This window comes from Bubalus bubalis, chromosome 2 (assembly GCF_019923935.1).
Source record: "Bubalus bubalis isolate 160015118507 breed Murrah chromosome 2, NDDB_SH_1, whole genome shotgun sequence".
NCBI lineage: Eukaryota > Metazoa > Chordata > Mammalia > Artiodactyla > Bovidae > Bubalus > Bubalus bubalis.
Window position 1 is genome coordinate 37,754,811 of NC_059158.1, and position 13,208 is coordinate 37,768,018.

Below are 13,208 nucleotides of genomic sequence, written 5' to 3' on the forward strand. Positions count from 1 at the left end.
GTCCAAGCTTGCTCTAGCTCATTGCACAACAGGCCAGTGAATCTGAGAGCTCAGATGTTGAGTCAGGGAATACGACCTTATTCAGAAAGTCAGCTGACTGACAAGATCTTACCTGGGTCTGGATACCAGTTTCTTCTATGGATCAGAGATGAGGAGAGGTGAGGAAACAAAGTAAAAAGGCCATTAATCTTGCAAATATCTCCTAGAATGGCAAGTCTCGGGCAGGGGGATGTGTTCATTTCTTCCTTCCTGCCATCTACAGGAGGACAGTGTTCTGAACAAAGGCGCTCTTTGTTTAACAGTCAGGCGGAGGGGCAAGATTCTTTGAGGCAGGCCATTATGTGTGATTATAATAACAAAAGCAACAGAAAGCAGGTCAAACAGTTCCAACATGGAGTCAAAATTGACTTATCTCTGCAACAGGTTAGGAGCCATGACCAACAACCCCTTAACCTTGCAGCAATTCTCAATATGCCTCTTTGGTCTACAGCTGTGTTGAATTTACATTTTCCCATTAGAACAAGTGAATAATATCTAGCTCAATAAGGTTTAGCAGTTATGATTTAGCCAAGAATGTTACATGGCAGATGTTGATAATAATTTCGTACTTTGTGTTAGTCACTATTCTGTTTTCTATGTATTGGCTGACTTAAACCTCACAATAATCCTGAGAGGTGAGTACTATTATGATCGTAATCATCCCCATTTTGCCTAAAAAGAAGCGGGAGCTTAAAGAGATTACATAACTTGCATCAAGTCACATAAAGTCACAAGCCAGTAAGCCACAGAGCCAGGATGTGAACCCCAAATCTACATATTTAATGACCACACTATACCACCTCCCAAGTTCTCAAAGTTTATTCATAGCTGTGTCAGGCAGTACTTGAACTCATAAACTATGGATAAGGGAGAGGGGACTTAGTTCTTGCCCTGAAGTCTCTCCCCTCTCTCACTCTGGTAATATCTGCTCTTCCTGATCTGACTTTATGGAGTTGGAACTGTTTCTCGAGCCCAAGGAATACTAGAAGTTTATCTCATTCCCACCCGGCCCCAGACCAAACTGAGGCTACAAAGAGAACATTGAAGGAGGCAGAACTTTCTTGATTTCTTTGCAGTCATTTCCTCCCCTTCTTTTTTCCCCCAATAATTCATTCAAGAAACACATTACGTTTGTACCATATTCTTGACACAGAGTTGAAGCAGTCATTTTACCCTCCTATAGGCACTTGTAATGCAGTGGCAGTAGACAAGCGTGATAGCAACCAAACACCAAGCAAATACAGTGTGTGTTATATGGAGGTGCAAGGGATGTTATGAGAGAGCAAGGCAAGAGTGATCTGTTAATCAGGGTGTGAGGTCTTTTAGGGAGAAGACCAAGTGTAGGCCATCTGAATTCTCTAACCATCTCAGAAAGTGAGGTGAGCCCGTGGAATCAAACTGGGAGATCAGAGAAGACAACACAAAGATTTAGCATCTCAGCTGGGTCTTACATGGCTAGAATTTTGACTTGTGGCAGAAAATGAGGAAAAGGACTGACTGAGGAACAGCAGGAGTGAAGACAGGAAGTCAGGAAAATGAAGGGCCTGTTGAAAGGAGGGAATCAACAGTTACTTTGATTAGGAAACAATGCTTATGGAATCAGCTTTCAAATAAGCAACAAGAGAATTAACCACCGAGTTTATTTATTTATTTATTTTTGAACCCTCCTCCCTCCTCCCTCCCCATTCCATCCCTCTGGGTCGTCCCAGTGCACCAGCCCCAATTGCTTTTTCCTTTCTTGAAGTTTTTCTGATCCCAGGGTGGGTATCTTATATTAAGTTCACTTACCACAGGCATGGTGCACACACAGCTGCCTTCTTGGCAAAAGTTTTGTGTGTTCCCACTATCTTCTGGCTGCCCTCAAACTTTCATCACCTCAAACACCCCAGTTCCTCTCATCAAAAGGCTCCTCTTTCCTGTGACCTCACTCAGGACCAGAAGGGGAACGTGGCCAAACTCAAACTGACTCAGGTGAATTGACTTATGAAAGCTACTTCCCACCTGTGGTTCATTCCCTAAGTGCAGAGACGTGGTGAAGATCAGAATGCGGCCACCTCCTCCTAAACGCTGCACTTTTCTTTCTTTTCCAGAAATAACACTTATTTGAGGCAGCTGCTGGAGAAACTCAAATCCAAAGGAGCAATTGGGAATACGGGGATAACCATAACAGGTAAACAGAAGCCTATTTCTTAGAAGGGAATTGTTCAATACCACCTTTTAGTAGGATGCTGGCTTCCTTAAAGACATACATCTTGACGGTGCCTCTGGGAAACCACAGACTCCAAGGCTCTCATCAAGATCTTCTCAAACATAATTTCCAGGAAAGAGCCCTGATTCAGATGGTTGGGTGAACATAGAAAAAGAATGATATATTCTGTCTGTGAAGAGGCTGCCTCTTTTTCCAATCAAGATTGCTTCTGGAATCTTGCCTAAAAACAGGAGAAGTCACATTTTTAGGCGAGGGTTGAGTGCAGACTGTTAAAACCTCCCCTTGCTTACACTGCGGTTGGTGACTTACAGACAGGAAATGAGCAAGGAGGGTGGAGACAATCTGCTGATTGAGAGAGAGGGAGCCAATGAGAAACAGAGGAACCACTGCCCACCCAGAGTGCTTTGGGGTAGTGGGGTGGGACTAGTCTCTATAGCCTATAAAATCCGCAGTGTGCGCCTCAGTGCTGTTTGGTTGGGGTGGTTGTGGCTGCTGAAGGTTTCTCAGGGTTGGAGTAGGGAAAGCAGATTAATAAGCCTAGAGGGTAGGGTATAAAGCTTCCTTTTGTTTCAGAAGAGAAAACTCTGGGAATAGGGGTGTAGGGCTCGCTGTCTCCACACACCAGTCTCGGTTAGTGCTGTTCTGTGTGGATTTTCTCTTCTGTTTTCTTCACAGATAGTCCTGGGGTCATAAGAACACAAACCCTGCCTCTTTCTCCCAGGGATTTTCTTTTTTTTCCCTTCTCTGCTTGCTTTCTTACATCTGAAAAGCCTCTGTGTGTGACTTAAAACAGTACCGATTTACTAACGTTCTGGAGGTCAGAAGTGTGAAAAAAGGGTCTCTAAAAAACTAAAATCAAGGTGTTGGTAAAGCTGTGATTCCTTCTAGAGGCTTTTGGAGAGAATTTTCTTGAGAGACTGTCTGAATTCCTTGGCTCAAGGCCCCACATCAACCTTTGTGTAAAAATCTTTCTTCAGGGGTTTTCTTTTACCAATTTGAAGCCTTAAAAAATCCTGGTACGTAAAACAGCTATAGTTTCTTTGGGAAGCTGTCTTTTTCTCCCAGGAAAGATCTTTCTGGGAGTGGGTTATTCCAGGGACTAACGGCCTATATCAACAGGCAGAAGGGATGGAGGGAAACTATCTCTGCCTAGCTCCACGGGTATGAACTCTAAGCTCACATGAAGAGCATGGGACCCTGAGTTGGAGTATATGCACTGAAGGGGGTGACTTTTCTCCCCAAAGCCAAAAACTCAAACTTCAGCAAGCAGTGACTCAGCATTAGCCCTTCCTGTGATAGGGTGATGAAGCTTTCCTGCTCAAACGTGTTTTCAAACAACCTGTGGCCTGGCTTCTGTGGTCAGGTCTCAGAGGTGAGGCACTCCCACTTGTTTTCCTTAAGCATCCTAAAGTTTTTCCTCTGGGAATAGGGTACTACAGAGTAGACTTGTTATTGGCAAATCCAGCACAGATGTGAACTCAAATCTGGCAAAAACTATAAATGTTTGGGGACTCATGGATTTCCCCAGCTGAAAAGAATATCAGTATAAGTTGAACTGGGACAGCAGGTCATAATTAAGCTATCAGCCCTTGGAGATGGTTTTCTCCTATAGTCTGTGCTGTTCAAATCCTCCTGGGGAGGGCGAGGATCCACTCTAGGGGAGCGCCCAAGTAGAAACTGGACTGACTAGAGTTTCTCTAATAGGATCATAGGTAAAGGGCTCCTGGGGGCTCCCTGCTGGCATAGGTCTAGATTGTAGGTCCTCGCTCACATGAAGAGTAGCTTATAGAGCCTGTATCAACTGTGGTGACTGTGTGGAAGGGCTCAGTATTAAACTCCAACTGGCAGAAGGCTCTAGAGAAGCAAGGCAAGTCCTAAGTGTTCAGAAGAACTCTAGGCGAGTGAGCAGGCAACTGACCACATGGGCTGGCCTGAAAAGTGGGAGAACCTGGGGCCAAGATGCAGTTCAACCTGCTGAAGTGGGAAACGAGTGGGTGGTGCTGACCTTACCTGATAACTGGGCATGACCAGTTGATGTGGAGTTCGTCCAGCTGAACCAGTTTTGGGTCAAACTTGGTGAGGGCTTACCCATCAGTTTCTAAAGCAGCTCCTCTGAAGACAAAGCTTCCATCGAAATTGTTGACCTTGGAGGTGGGAGTGTTGGGGTTCGGAATCTGCTTTCAGGTCTTTCTATGGAGCCACTTGACGAGAGCCTTGGTCTCATGGAAAGACCTTCATAGTCATGTGGTATGACAGGATACGGGCTGGAGCTCACCTGGGTTCTTTCCCTGGCTCTGTCACTTACTAGCTCTGAGAACCTGGGCAAGTTACCAATCTCTGGGAAACTGGCTTAAACAGATCCTGTGGCGATAGGAGACTGTAGACCAGTACCCATCATGGTGTGTGCTTAATACATTCTAGCTGCTGCTCCATAGACTGCCTCACAGAGTTAGTGCAGGGCTCATGGGGTTCTGTGCCACAAGCGTCTTACTTGGCACCTTCTTCCCTGTAGCATGAAACTCCTGTTGTATGTTATAACCTTCCTGTAGCCTGGCAGACTCTCTGAATCCAACTTGGTACCTCATGCTTGCGTAGCTCCCTCCCCTACCCAGGCAGATTATCCAGATTGTATGGGTTTGTTCTTGTCCTGAAAAATTGCTTCAAATGCCACATCTTAAGGTCTGGATGAAAGTTACTTGTTAACGGTTCAGGGTTCAAAGTATAGCTGACTTTCTAACACGGTCAGAGCTGGGCCAGCTAATCTGAAAGCTTTTTCTGCCCTAAAGACTGAAAGCAGGGGGACCAATAGAATCTTGATCTTCTAGATTGAAGTGTCTTTGCTGGATTCCTTGTTGACAAGGAATTAGGACCTCTATAGAGAGGCTAGAGTCTTACAAGTACCGCTGGCTACAACCTGAGTTCTTAACCTCAGTGGTGTGTAGCCAGAGCTATAGCTTTATCTCGTAATAAGCCAGGAACTCATTCAGCCCTAGCACTCGGTTTAGTGCCAAGTCCCTGGGGGAGGCAAAAGGATGATGGGCACATGGTGGGAGCTTAAACCCAGTCTGATATGTGCCAGAGCCTATGAAAGGGCCTGGGTATTGTGCAATAGTCTGGGCCATCACTCAGAACCAACTTTGCCTAGGTGACACTGGGCTCTCTGCCAGGTCATGATGTGCACACAGTCACACATTATAGTCCTGTGTGTGGGGGTGGGGGCGGTCCTAGCTTTACTCAGCTGGCAGCCAGGTAGGAGTGTGCTAAGTAAGTGTCGACACAGGGCTGCCAGCTGTTGCTGCTACTGGACTGTTAAGTCCAACTGCTTGTCTGGACTTTCTGTATTCTATTTCCTTCATACCAGGGGACTCCTGAGTGGAAAGGAAGATGGTCCAGAACTAGGCAGAATCTAGACTGTAGATTAGCCATAGGGAAGCTGCTCATGACAAAGCTTGGCTCCCAGGCTCTCGAAATTGGCTCACCACATTCTTTTGCCATGGAGGGTCTTAAAACTGAAAGGTTGAGGTCACAGACCTCGGGCACATACTGCTTGAGCCTGGTTTCAGCCTTTTATTTCTCATGTCTTGAATAAGTTGCTTAAATTCTCTAAGCATCTGACCTGTTACAATGGGTGAGCTAAAAAGCTAACTGAGCTATGAGGTTTCGGTGATGATCATGGGAAGTTTGACTTACTGCCAGTCCTATGACTACACACAGGCCAGTACTCATTTACCTGCCCAAGTCGATGGATACCTGTTCCATCCAAGGTTGTTTGAAAGGCTTCTCTCCTCTGCATAGCTCCTTATTTAGTGTAATCTACCCTCAAGCCTTACCTTGGCAGCCTCTCCCTCTTCCAAGTTGGTTCCTGGGGTCTCCTCTCTATCACTAAACTATATAGCCTTTGTTGTAGCTCAGGCTTATCCTGGGGCCAGTGGTGGGTGACAGGTAGTGGGGGTTCATTAGCTAGGTCCTCAAGCTCAGGCCTCCTGGCAGGAAGAACAGAAGCCACTCCTTGAGGAATAAGGGAACCTCCCTGCTTGTGCCCCAGGGGAGAAGGCCCTCTTGAGGGCAGCTCTGGTTTCTAGAGCTGGACTCGTGTCATAAGCCATGGGCCTCTACAGAGATGGCCTGGGCTCTGAACACTTGACTCCCTGTTCTCTGGCCCATCAGGCTCCATCGGCCTGGGGCAGACTTTGGACCAGCTCATAGCGTGTCTAGTCTGATATTACAAGTGGTGGCCCTATGGCAGCCCCAACTGTGTTAGGGTGACTTGAAGAAATATAGATTTGAATGACAGTCTCAGACTAAAAGGAAGCCCTGGGTGGGGAGATAGGCTTCACAACATTGAATTGTTTGTTCTGCTTTAAACTAAAGACCATCAGTTTTTTTTTTAACTTTACAATATTGTATTGGTTTTGCCATATATCAACAGGAATCCGCCACAGGTATACGTGTGTTCCCCATCCTGAACCCTCCTCCCTCCTGCCTCCCCATACCATCCCTCTGGGTCATCCCAGTGCACTAGCCCCAAGCATCCAGTATCATGCATTGAACTTGGACTGGCGACTACATTTCATATATAATACATGTTTCAGTGCCATTCTTCAGGGAACTTGAGGTGAAAGGCAAACTGAAACCTTGCTCTTGTTTCACTATCAATCGTCCCTGGGTTCCTCTCACCCCTCTGGGATGTCCCAGTGACCTTCTTTGGGGACAGGAAGGCTATTTCAACCACTTCCAGAGACCCAAGGGTCTTAACCACTACAGACTCTTCCGGAACTTGCTTTAAATCTTCACAACCCCTTCACTTAACAGTCAGCATCTGAATTTCTCTTTAGTGTGGGAGTCCTTCAGTTGTAACTCTTTGCCACCCCCATGGACTGGAGCCCACCTGGCTCCTCTGTCTCTGGAATTCTCCAGGCAAGAATACTGGAGTGTGTAGCTATTCTTGTCTCCAGGGGATCATCTCGACCCAGGGGTGCAACCCAGGTCTCCTGCACTGCACGGGTAGATTCTTTACCATCTGAGCCACCAGGGAAGTGGGGAAAACCTAATTGGTAGAAGGAAAATCTTTAAGAGTAAAGGGTTTCTGCTTTTACTTCCTCAATTCAAGATGAGAATCCCAGGGAAGCTTGAGATCCTGCAGATCTGTCCATACTCCTAACTTCAGAATGAGTTTGTTTTCCTATAAAGTCTTTTTTAAAAAAATATCAATCTCCCAATTACTTTCCTTTTTTGGAAAGGAGCACTTTGTATCAAGGATGTTGCAGTTTTTCTGCCCATTTTAGACTATCTTGTAAGTTAAAGACTTGCTTCATACCTAGTTGGCCAATGGCCCTCCTCAGGGCCCCTGGAATTTCCTAAAAAGGCCTTCCTTGCTTCAATAATAGAATGGAACAGGACTTCAGGTTTCCATCCCTTGAAATATTAACACAAAGGGAATCTTGTTCTAAGCCAGTACAAAAGATTTCAATGAAATGTCCCTGATTGTCACCCTCTTTGCTGACTTGAGATACTCTTATTCTAAGTTAACCTAACTCTGACTCTCTGCCCCCAAATGAAAAGAGCTTGGAAAGTTGACTTTTGCTGTAAGGAGAGGAGTGAGGAACGAAATGAATCAACAACTTTTAGATCAGAGGCTTGAAATCACAGGACAAAATTCTGTCCTGAAAACTGGAGAGACAGAAAAACCAGTGAGTAACCAGCAGAATCGCTTACAGGGTAACAAACCAGTGGAGGCATCTGTAGACTTACCTTGAAGGGTAAGCATTAAAGGACCCAGTTCTAGGGGGCTCCCTGCTTTCATGAGTTTTCTCTCCCAGGTTTGGGGTGTTGGGTATGGAGGAAAAGGGTCTGAGGTTTTCAAGAGAAGTATCTTGCCTGACAGAACAATCTCCTGGAGATCTGCTCTACCTAGCTAGAAAAGAGACACAAACACTGCCCTCAAGCAGGAAAGAAGGGTAGAAAATTAATGTCAGCTTGAGTCCACGGGTCCCACCTGACCCTGTTCATTGCATATGGCTGGAGGTGGGAGGGCAGGTGGGATCTGTGAGGGGCACTATAGGAACTGGCTCCAAGCTCTTTCAGGACTGAGTGCACTTCTGGCTGTGGGGTTCTTCCTCTGGTGCTTTGTTGGGAAGTCAGTCCTATTTTTCATCTCCAGCCAGGGAGTTTCATGTTGCAGCCTGCCTCGCTTCATGTGGAGAGCAGCAGTGAAGCTTCAGATCTTCAGCAGTGCCATGGTCTAGTGTTGCTCGAGTAATCTCGTATGCCTGCTCCCCAGTTGCTACTGTTTGGGTAGGTATTGTGCAAGTAGGCATACGTCTTAAGTGATTAGAAAAAAATCTCAAAGCTTTTGAGAACCAAATTCTCCCTTTGAATCACAATTGATAAATACTGGAAGTCCACCAACTTGTGCATTACTGGACCTGATCACTTAGGACTGGAGCTCTCAGTGACTGGGGACATGGTCTCCTTAAATTCATCCCATTGGTGCTTTGGTATGGATGAACTCTCATTCTGTGTCATGCATTTTTAAAGAGAATGAACTCGATCTGAGCTGCTTTTTCAGATAGTTAACTACTAAGGGGCTTAACTGGGAAGAATTCAAGTGAAGGACAAGGCTTCCCACCTGCCCAGTTCACCCAAGTCAAATTCCTCTGGGTGTCATTTGGTTAGTAGTGGGCAGGTATGGGTGGGGGTGTTGACAAGCTCTCTATACCCACCTCTCCTGTTGCTAAACTGTGTCCTCAAGCCTTCTACCTTCAAGAGGATCTGTAGACCTCCGTATTGCTACCTGAGGCCTGTTTTCTTCCTTTCCTGGCCAGGTCCAATCCTCAGTCTCATGAGCATCATTGTTGCTTAAGGACCTATGTGCACACTCAGAAGGACTCCCCCTCATCCATCCGGCATTAGACATGACAACTTCTGAGAAACTACCTTGGGATATACCACAAGTGAGAGATGGGAGTATCTGTTCTGTTTTGTATTGAGCTGGAAAAATTTGTTCTAGCGATCTCTCCTCTGGCTTAATGAGCTATTTGCACCTTTTACATAACCACTTAGAAATGAAGATACAGATGATCTAATTAACAAGAGGCAAACATTCATGCTGACTGGCAGGAGTGTCAGTCCCACCTCCTGGGCTAACTGCTAAAGTGGGTTGATTGTCAACATTCTCTGTGATAGGACCTCCTCCTGGCATGCTCACAGCAATGCCAATGGCCCTCGTTGAGGGGCAGCATGTGAGGAGAACCTGCTGATCTGTCAAAGGAGTGGGAGGTGTAAGGTGCTGGAGCTGGAAGCACTGTGGGGAGAAGGTACTAAAGGGTCTCTCATCTCTTGCTAAATTGAACAGGATGAAGGTTGTGCTTGGAATTGGTTCATAATCGAGCTACCCAGATCCAACTACAAGTAACTCAGTACAACCCCTGGAGTTGGATAAGCAGCAGAGAAGGCAGTCTTGTGGGTGCAATGGGGTTAAAGAGGCAACGTGAGGTGTCCTAGTGGAAGGAATGCCCTCTCCAAAGAAGCAGTATCAGATGGCAGGGTTTAACAGGTAGAGTTAATCAGAGCAGAAGCCAAGAGCAGGATATGTGGTGAGAGGAAGACTCGAGGATAAAGGCTTCAGCAGAGGCTGTAACAACCCAAGGGCCTCAGATACCCCTTACCATGGCTGTGCAGGGGCTGACCGGCCAAGATTCTGCTACGAGAAATGGGGCATACACTAGTCATAAACATTTACACCATCAAAAGGCATATCTTGTTAGAGATGCTTTCAGGTGAGACCAGACCTAGCTCTTCAAAACGGGGGGCTTCTCTGTACCTACTCTGCCAGTCTGGGGATGCTGGGAAGTTGCGTTTGGAGAGAGAATGCCCCAGGCTCCTATCACCCGCTCCAGCTGTGTTTGCAAATGGTCCCTGCTAACTTGACCAGTTATTTACATCTTAGCCTCTACCCAATATCTCTGGTCTTCTGGACTGTGTATATTTTCCCTTTGTTCAGATCCACCATTGTTTCAAACTTGAAGTTCTGAGACTAGAAAGTTGACAGGAACTAGGAAGTAACACTAATAGTAACTATTTGAAGCTGGTTTATGAGCTTTCTGAGATTCTTTGAAACTAGCTCTATCTGGACAGATGTTTAGGACCGGCCACCTTCCTATGAGCTCCTCCAAACTAGATATCCCATGGACTTGTTAGTATGCTTTCTTATAGTAGGTGAAACCCTAAGAAACTCAACCTGCTGAGAACCCTTCTAGAAATTTCATTCTGACCTCACCCTGAGGCACTCAGCTCTGTTAAAAGCAGCCTACGTGCATGCCTAATAGATAACTCACCAGCCTGCAGCTTCAAGACTATTAAGTAGCAATTTAATAGATCTAGCTCTAAGTCTTATGGCTGAAGCTTTAACTTTCATATGAAATTCAAGGGGAAAGATTTAATATTGCCACTGTCAAAGTCTTGAATTGCATAGGAGTTGGGTAACTGGGCTGTTAATGCCTACTCAGGCTTATAAGCAACTCCGTGCAGACTTACATAAGAGACTTCTCTTTTGTGATTAAAGAGAATATTCATCAGCTACTTAGTCGTGCTCAGGATTCCAGAATGTCTGGCAGTGAAATTCTGCAGTGTAGGGCCCTAGTGGGGTGACAGTGTGAGTTTGGAGTCTGGAGGGTTGAAGCATTTCATGCTGAAGTGAACACCACTAACAGACCTTGTAGTTAGTAGTTCCATCAAGTAATGTCAAGGTGGACTTGTTTGGAGAATCCTTTAATGTGTACATGTGTATGTCTTTCTCCAGAGCCTGCTGCCTTGAAATGACTGGATAGACTTAGTTCCTCTTCACTTGCTCACCACCAACCACCATCTCACTTGCTTTAAGACAATACCTCTGAAGTTTCTATGGGGTGTGCTTTTATCAAATGTCTGTTTCCAACTCCTGCTGTTAAGTTCCACAAAGGCTTAACCCTCTTTTCAAGAGACATTTTCAGGTCTAAGATGTGGGGAAGGAACTGGGTCAGACCTGGGTAACAAAGTACATGGGAGAAGTGAGAGGTCTGGGCAGACTCCGTTCTCCTTGTTGGAAAAGTGCTGGAATTTAACTTATGATTCTTGAGGTGCTTCAGACTTGGTCCTTTTGCTGCAAGTTTTCACTTTCATCTCAGGTTCAAAGGATTTGTTAACAAAATAAGCCATTCATTATATACAAATAATACCAATATTAGAGAATTATCTAGCTTACTTTCAATATACTAACATTAAAGGAAATAGAGGATGCATCACCAAATTGGGTTTTGACCAACATCCAGACTCAAATAGTGCTGAGAAGTCCCATGACACATCACATCTGGAGTCCCAGTTGGGGACAGGCCTCCACAGTGTCTGCTCTGCGGGTGAGACTTCAAAAATTGCAGTTTGGGGTTCCTGCTTATAATCTCAGGATGCAAACTGATAGTCAGTCTGTGAGCACATTGCAGCTCTGGCTTGGTGTTAATGCTGTTGGTTCTGTCATGTAAAACTTGAAATGTTAAGCCTAGGGCTTGGTTGGCTGGACATCCTCCAGGCCTCAGTCTAAGATTTTTCCCTTATCTTGTCTATGGTGCTGCCAGGCTTGTACTCACGGCAGGCAGTCAGGGCAGTGTCCACGCAGCATAGAAGCAAGGTCAGAGGCCTGTTCTTTGTCTCTGAAGCCTAAATAAGACTAGTTTCCCTAACGGTTCTATCTTCCTAAAACTTACCCCTTATAAACTTGATGTGACTGTGTGTGACAAGTCCCTGAGCAGTGGTAGGCAACCATTGTGGTGTTCAGTCACCCAGCTGTGTCCAACTCTTTGTGACCTCATAGACTGTAGCACACCAGGCCTCTGTCCCTCACCATCTCCCAAAAGTTTGCCCAAGTTCATGTCCATTGCATCGGTGATGCCATCCAACCATCTCATCCTCTGATATCCTCTTCTCCTGCCCTCGATTTTTCCCAGCATCAGGGACTTTTCCTATGAGTTGCCTATTTGTATCAATGACCAAAATACCGGAGTTTCAGCGTCAGTCCTTCCATTGAATATTCAGGGTTGATTTCCCTTAAGATGGACTGGTTTGCTCTCCTTGCTGTTCAAGGAACTCTCAGGAGTCTTCTCCAGCACTCTGCCTTCTTTACAGTCCAGCTCTCACAACCACCCTTGACCACTGAGAAGACCACAGCCTTGACATATGGATCTTTGTCGGCAGAGTAATGTCTCTACTTTTCAATACGCTGTCTAGGTTTGTCATCGCTTTCCTGCCAAGAAGCAAACATCTTCTGACTTCATGTCTGCAGTCACCATCTGCAGTGATTTTAGAGCCCAAGAAGAGGAAATCAGTCACTACCACCTTTTCTCCTATTTGCCATGAGTTATGGGGCCGGATGCCATGAACTTAGTTTTTTTTAACATGTAGTTTTAAGCTAGCTCTCTCACACTCCTTCACCCTCATCAAGAGGCACTTGAGTTCCTCTTTGCTTTCTGCCATTAGAGTGGTATCATCTGCATATCTGAGGTTTTTGATGTTTCTTCCACCTATCTTGATTCCAGCTTGTAACGCATCCAGCCCAGCATTTCGCATGATGTACTCAGCATATAGATTAAACAAACAGGGTGACAGCAGACAGTCCTGTCTTACTCCTTTCTCAATCTTGAACCAGTTTTGCAGAGGGTTCTCATTGTTACTGCTGGACCTGAATACGGGTTTCTCAGGAGACAAGTAAGATGGTCTGGTACTCCCATCTCTTTATAGAGCTTTCCATACATAGGTTATTATGATCCACACAGTCAAAAGCTTTGGCGTAGTTGATGAAGCAGAGGTAGATGTTCTCTGGAATTGCTTTCTCTATGATCCAGCAAATGTTATCAACTTGATCTCTGGTTCCTCTTCCTTTTCTAAACCCAGCTGGGACATCGGGAAGTTTTGGTTTGTATAATGCTGAAGC

At 45.6% G+C, this 13,208-nt stretch overlaps 1 long non-coding RNA gene across 1 annotated transcript; it reads left to right on the forward strand.

The window, feature by feature from the left end:
- The first annotated feature begins 2,571 nt into the window (after positions 1 to 2,571).
- Positions 2,572 to 12,273, forward strand: LOC123329972. The gene is made up of 2 exons (XR_006545620.2): positions 2,572 to 8,542; positions 9,073 to 12,273. It is a non-coding gene; the product is annotated as an uncharacterized LOC123329972 (long non-coding RNA).
- The last annotated feature ends 935 nt before the right edge of the window (positions 12,274 to 13,208 follow it).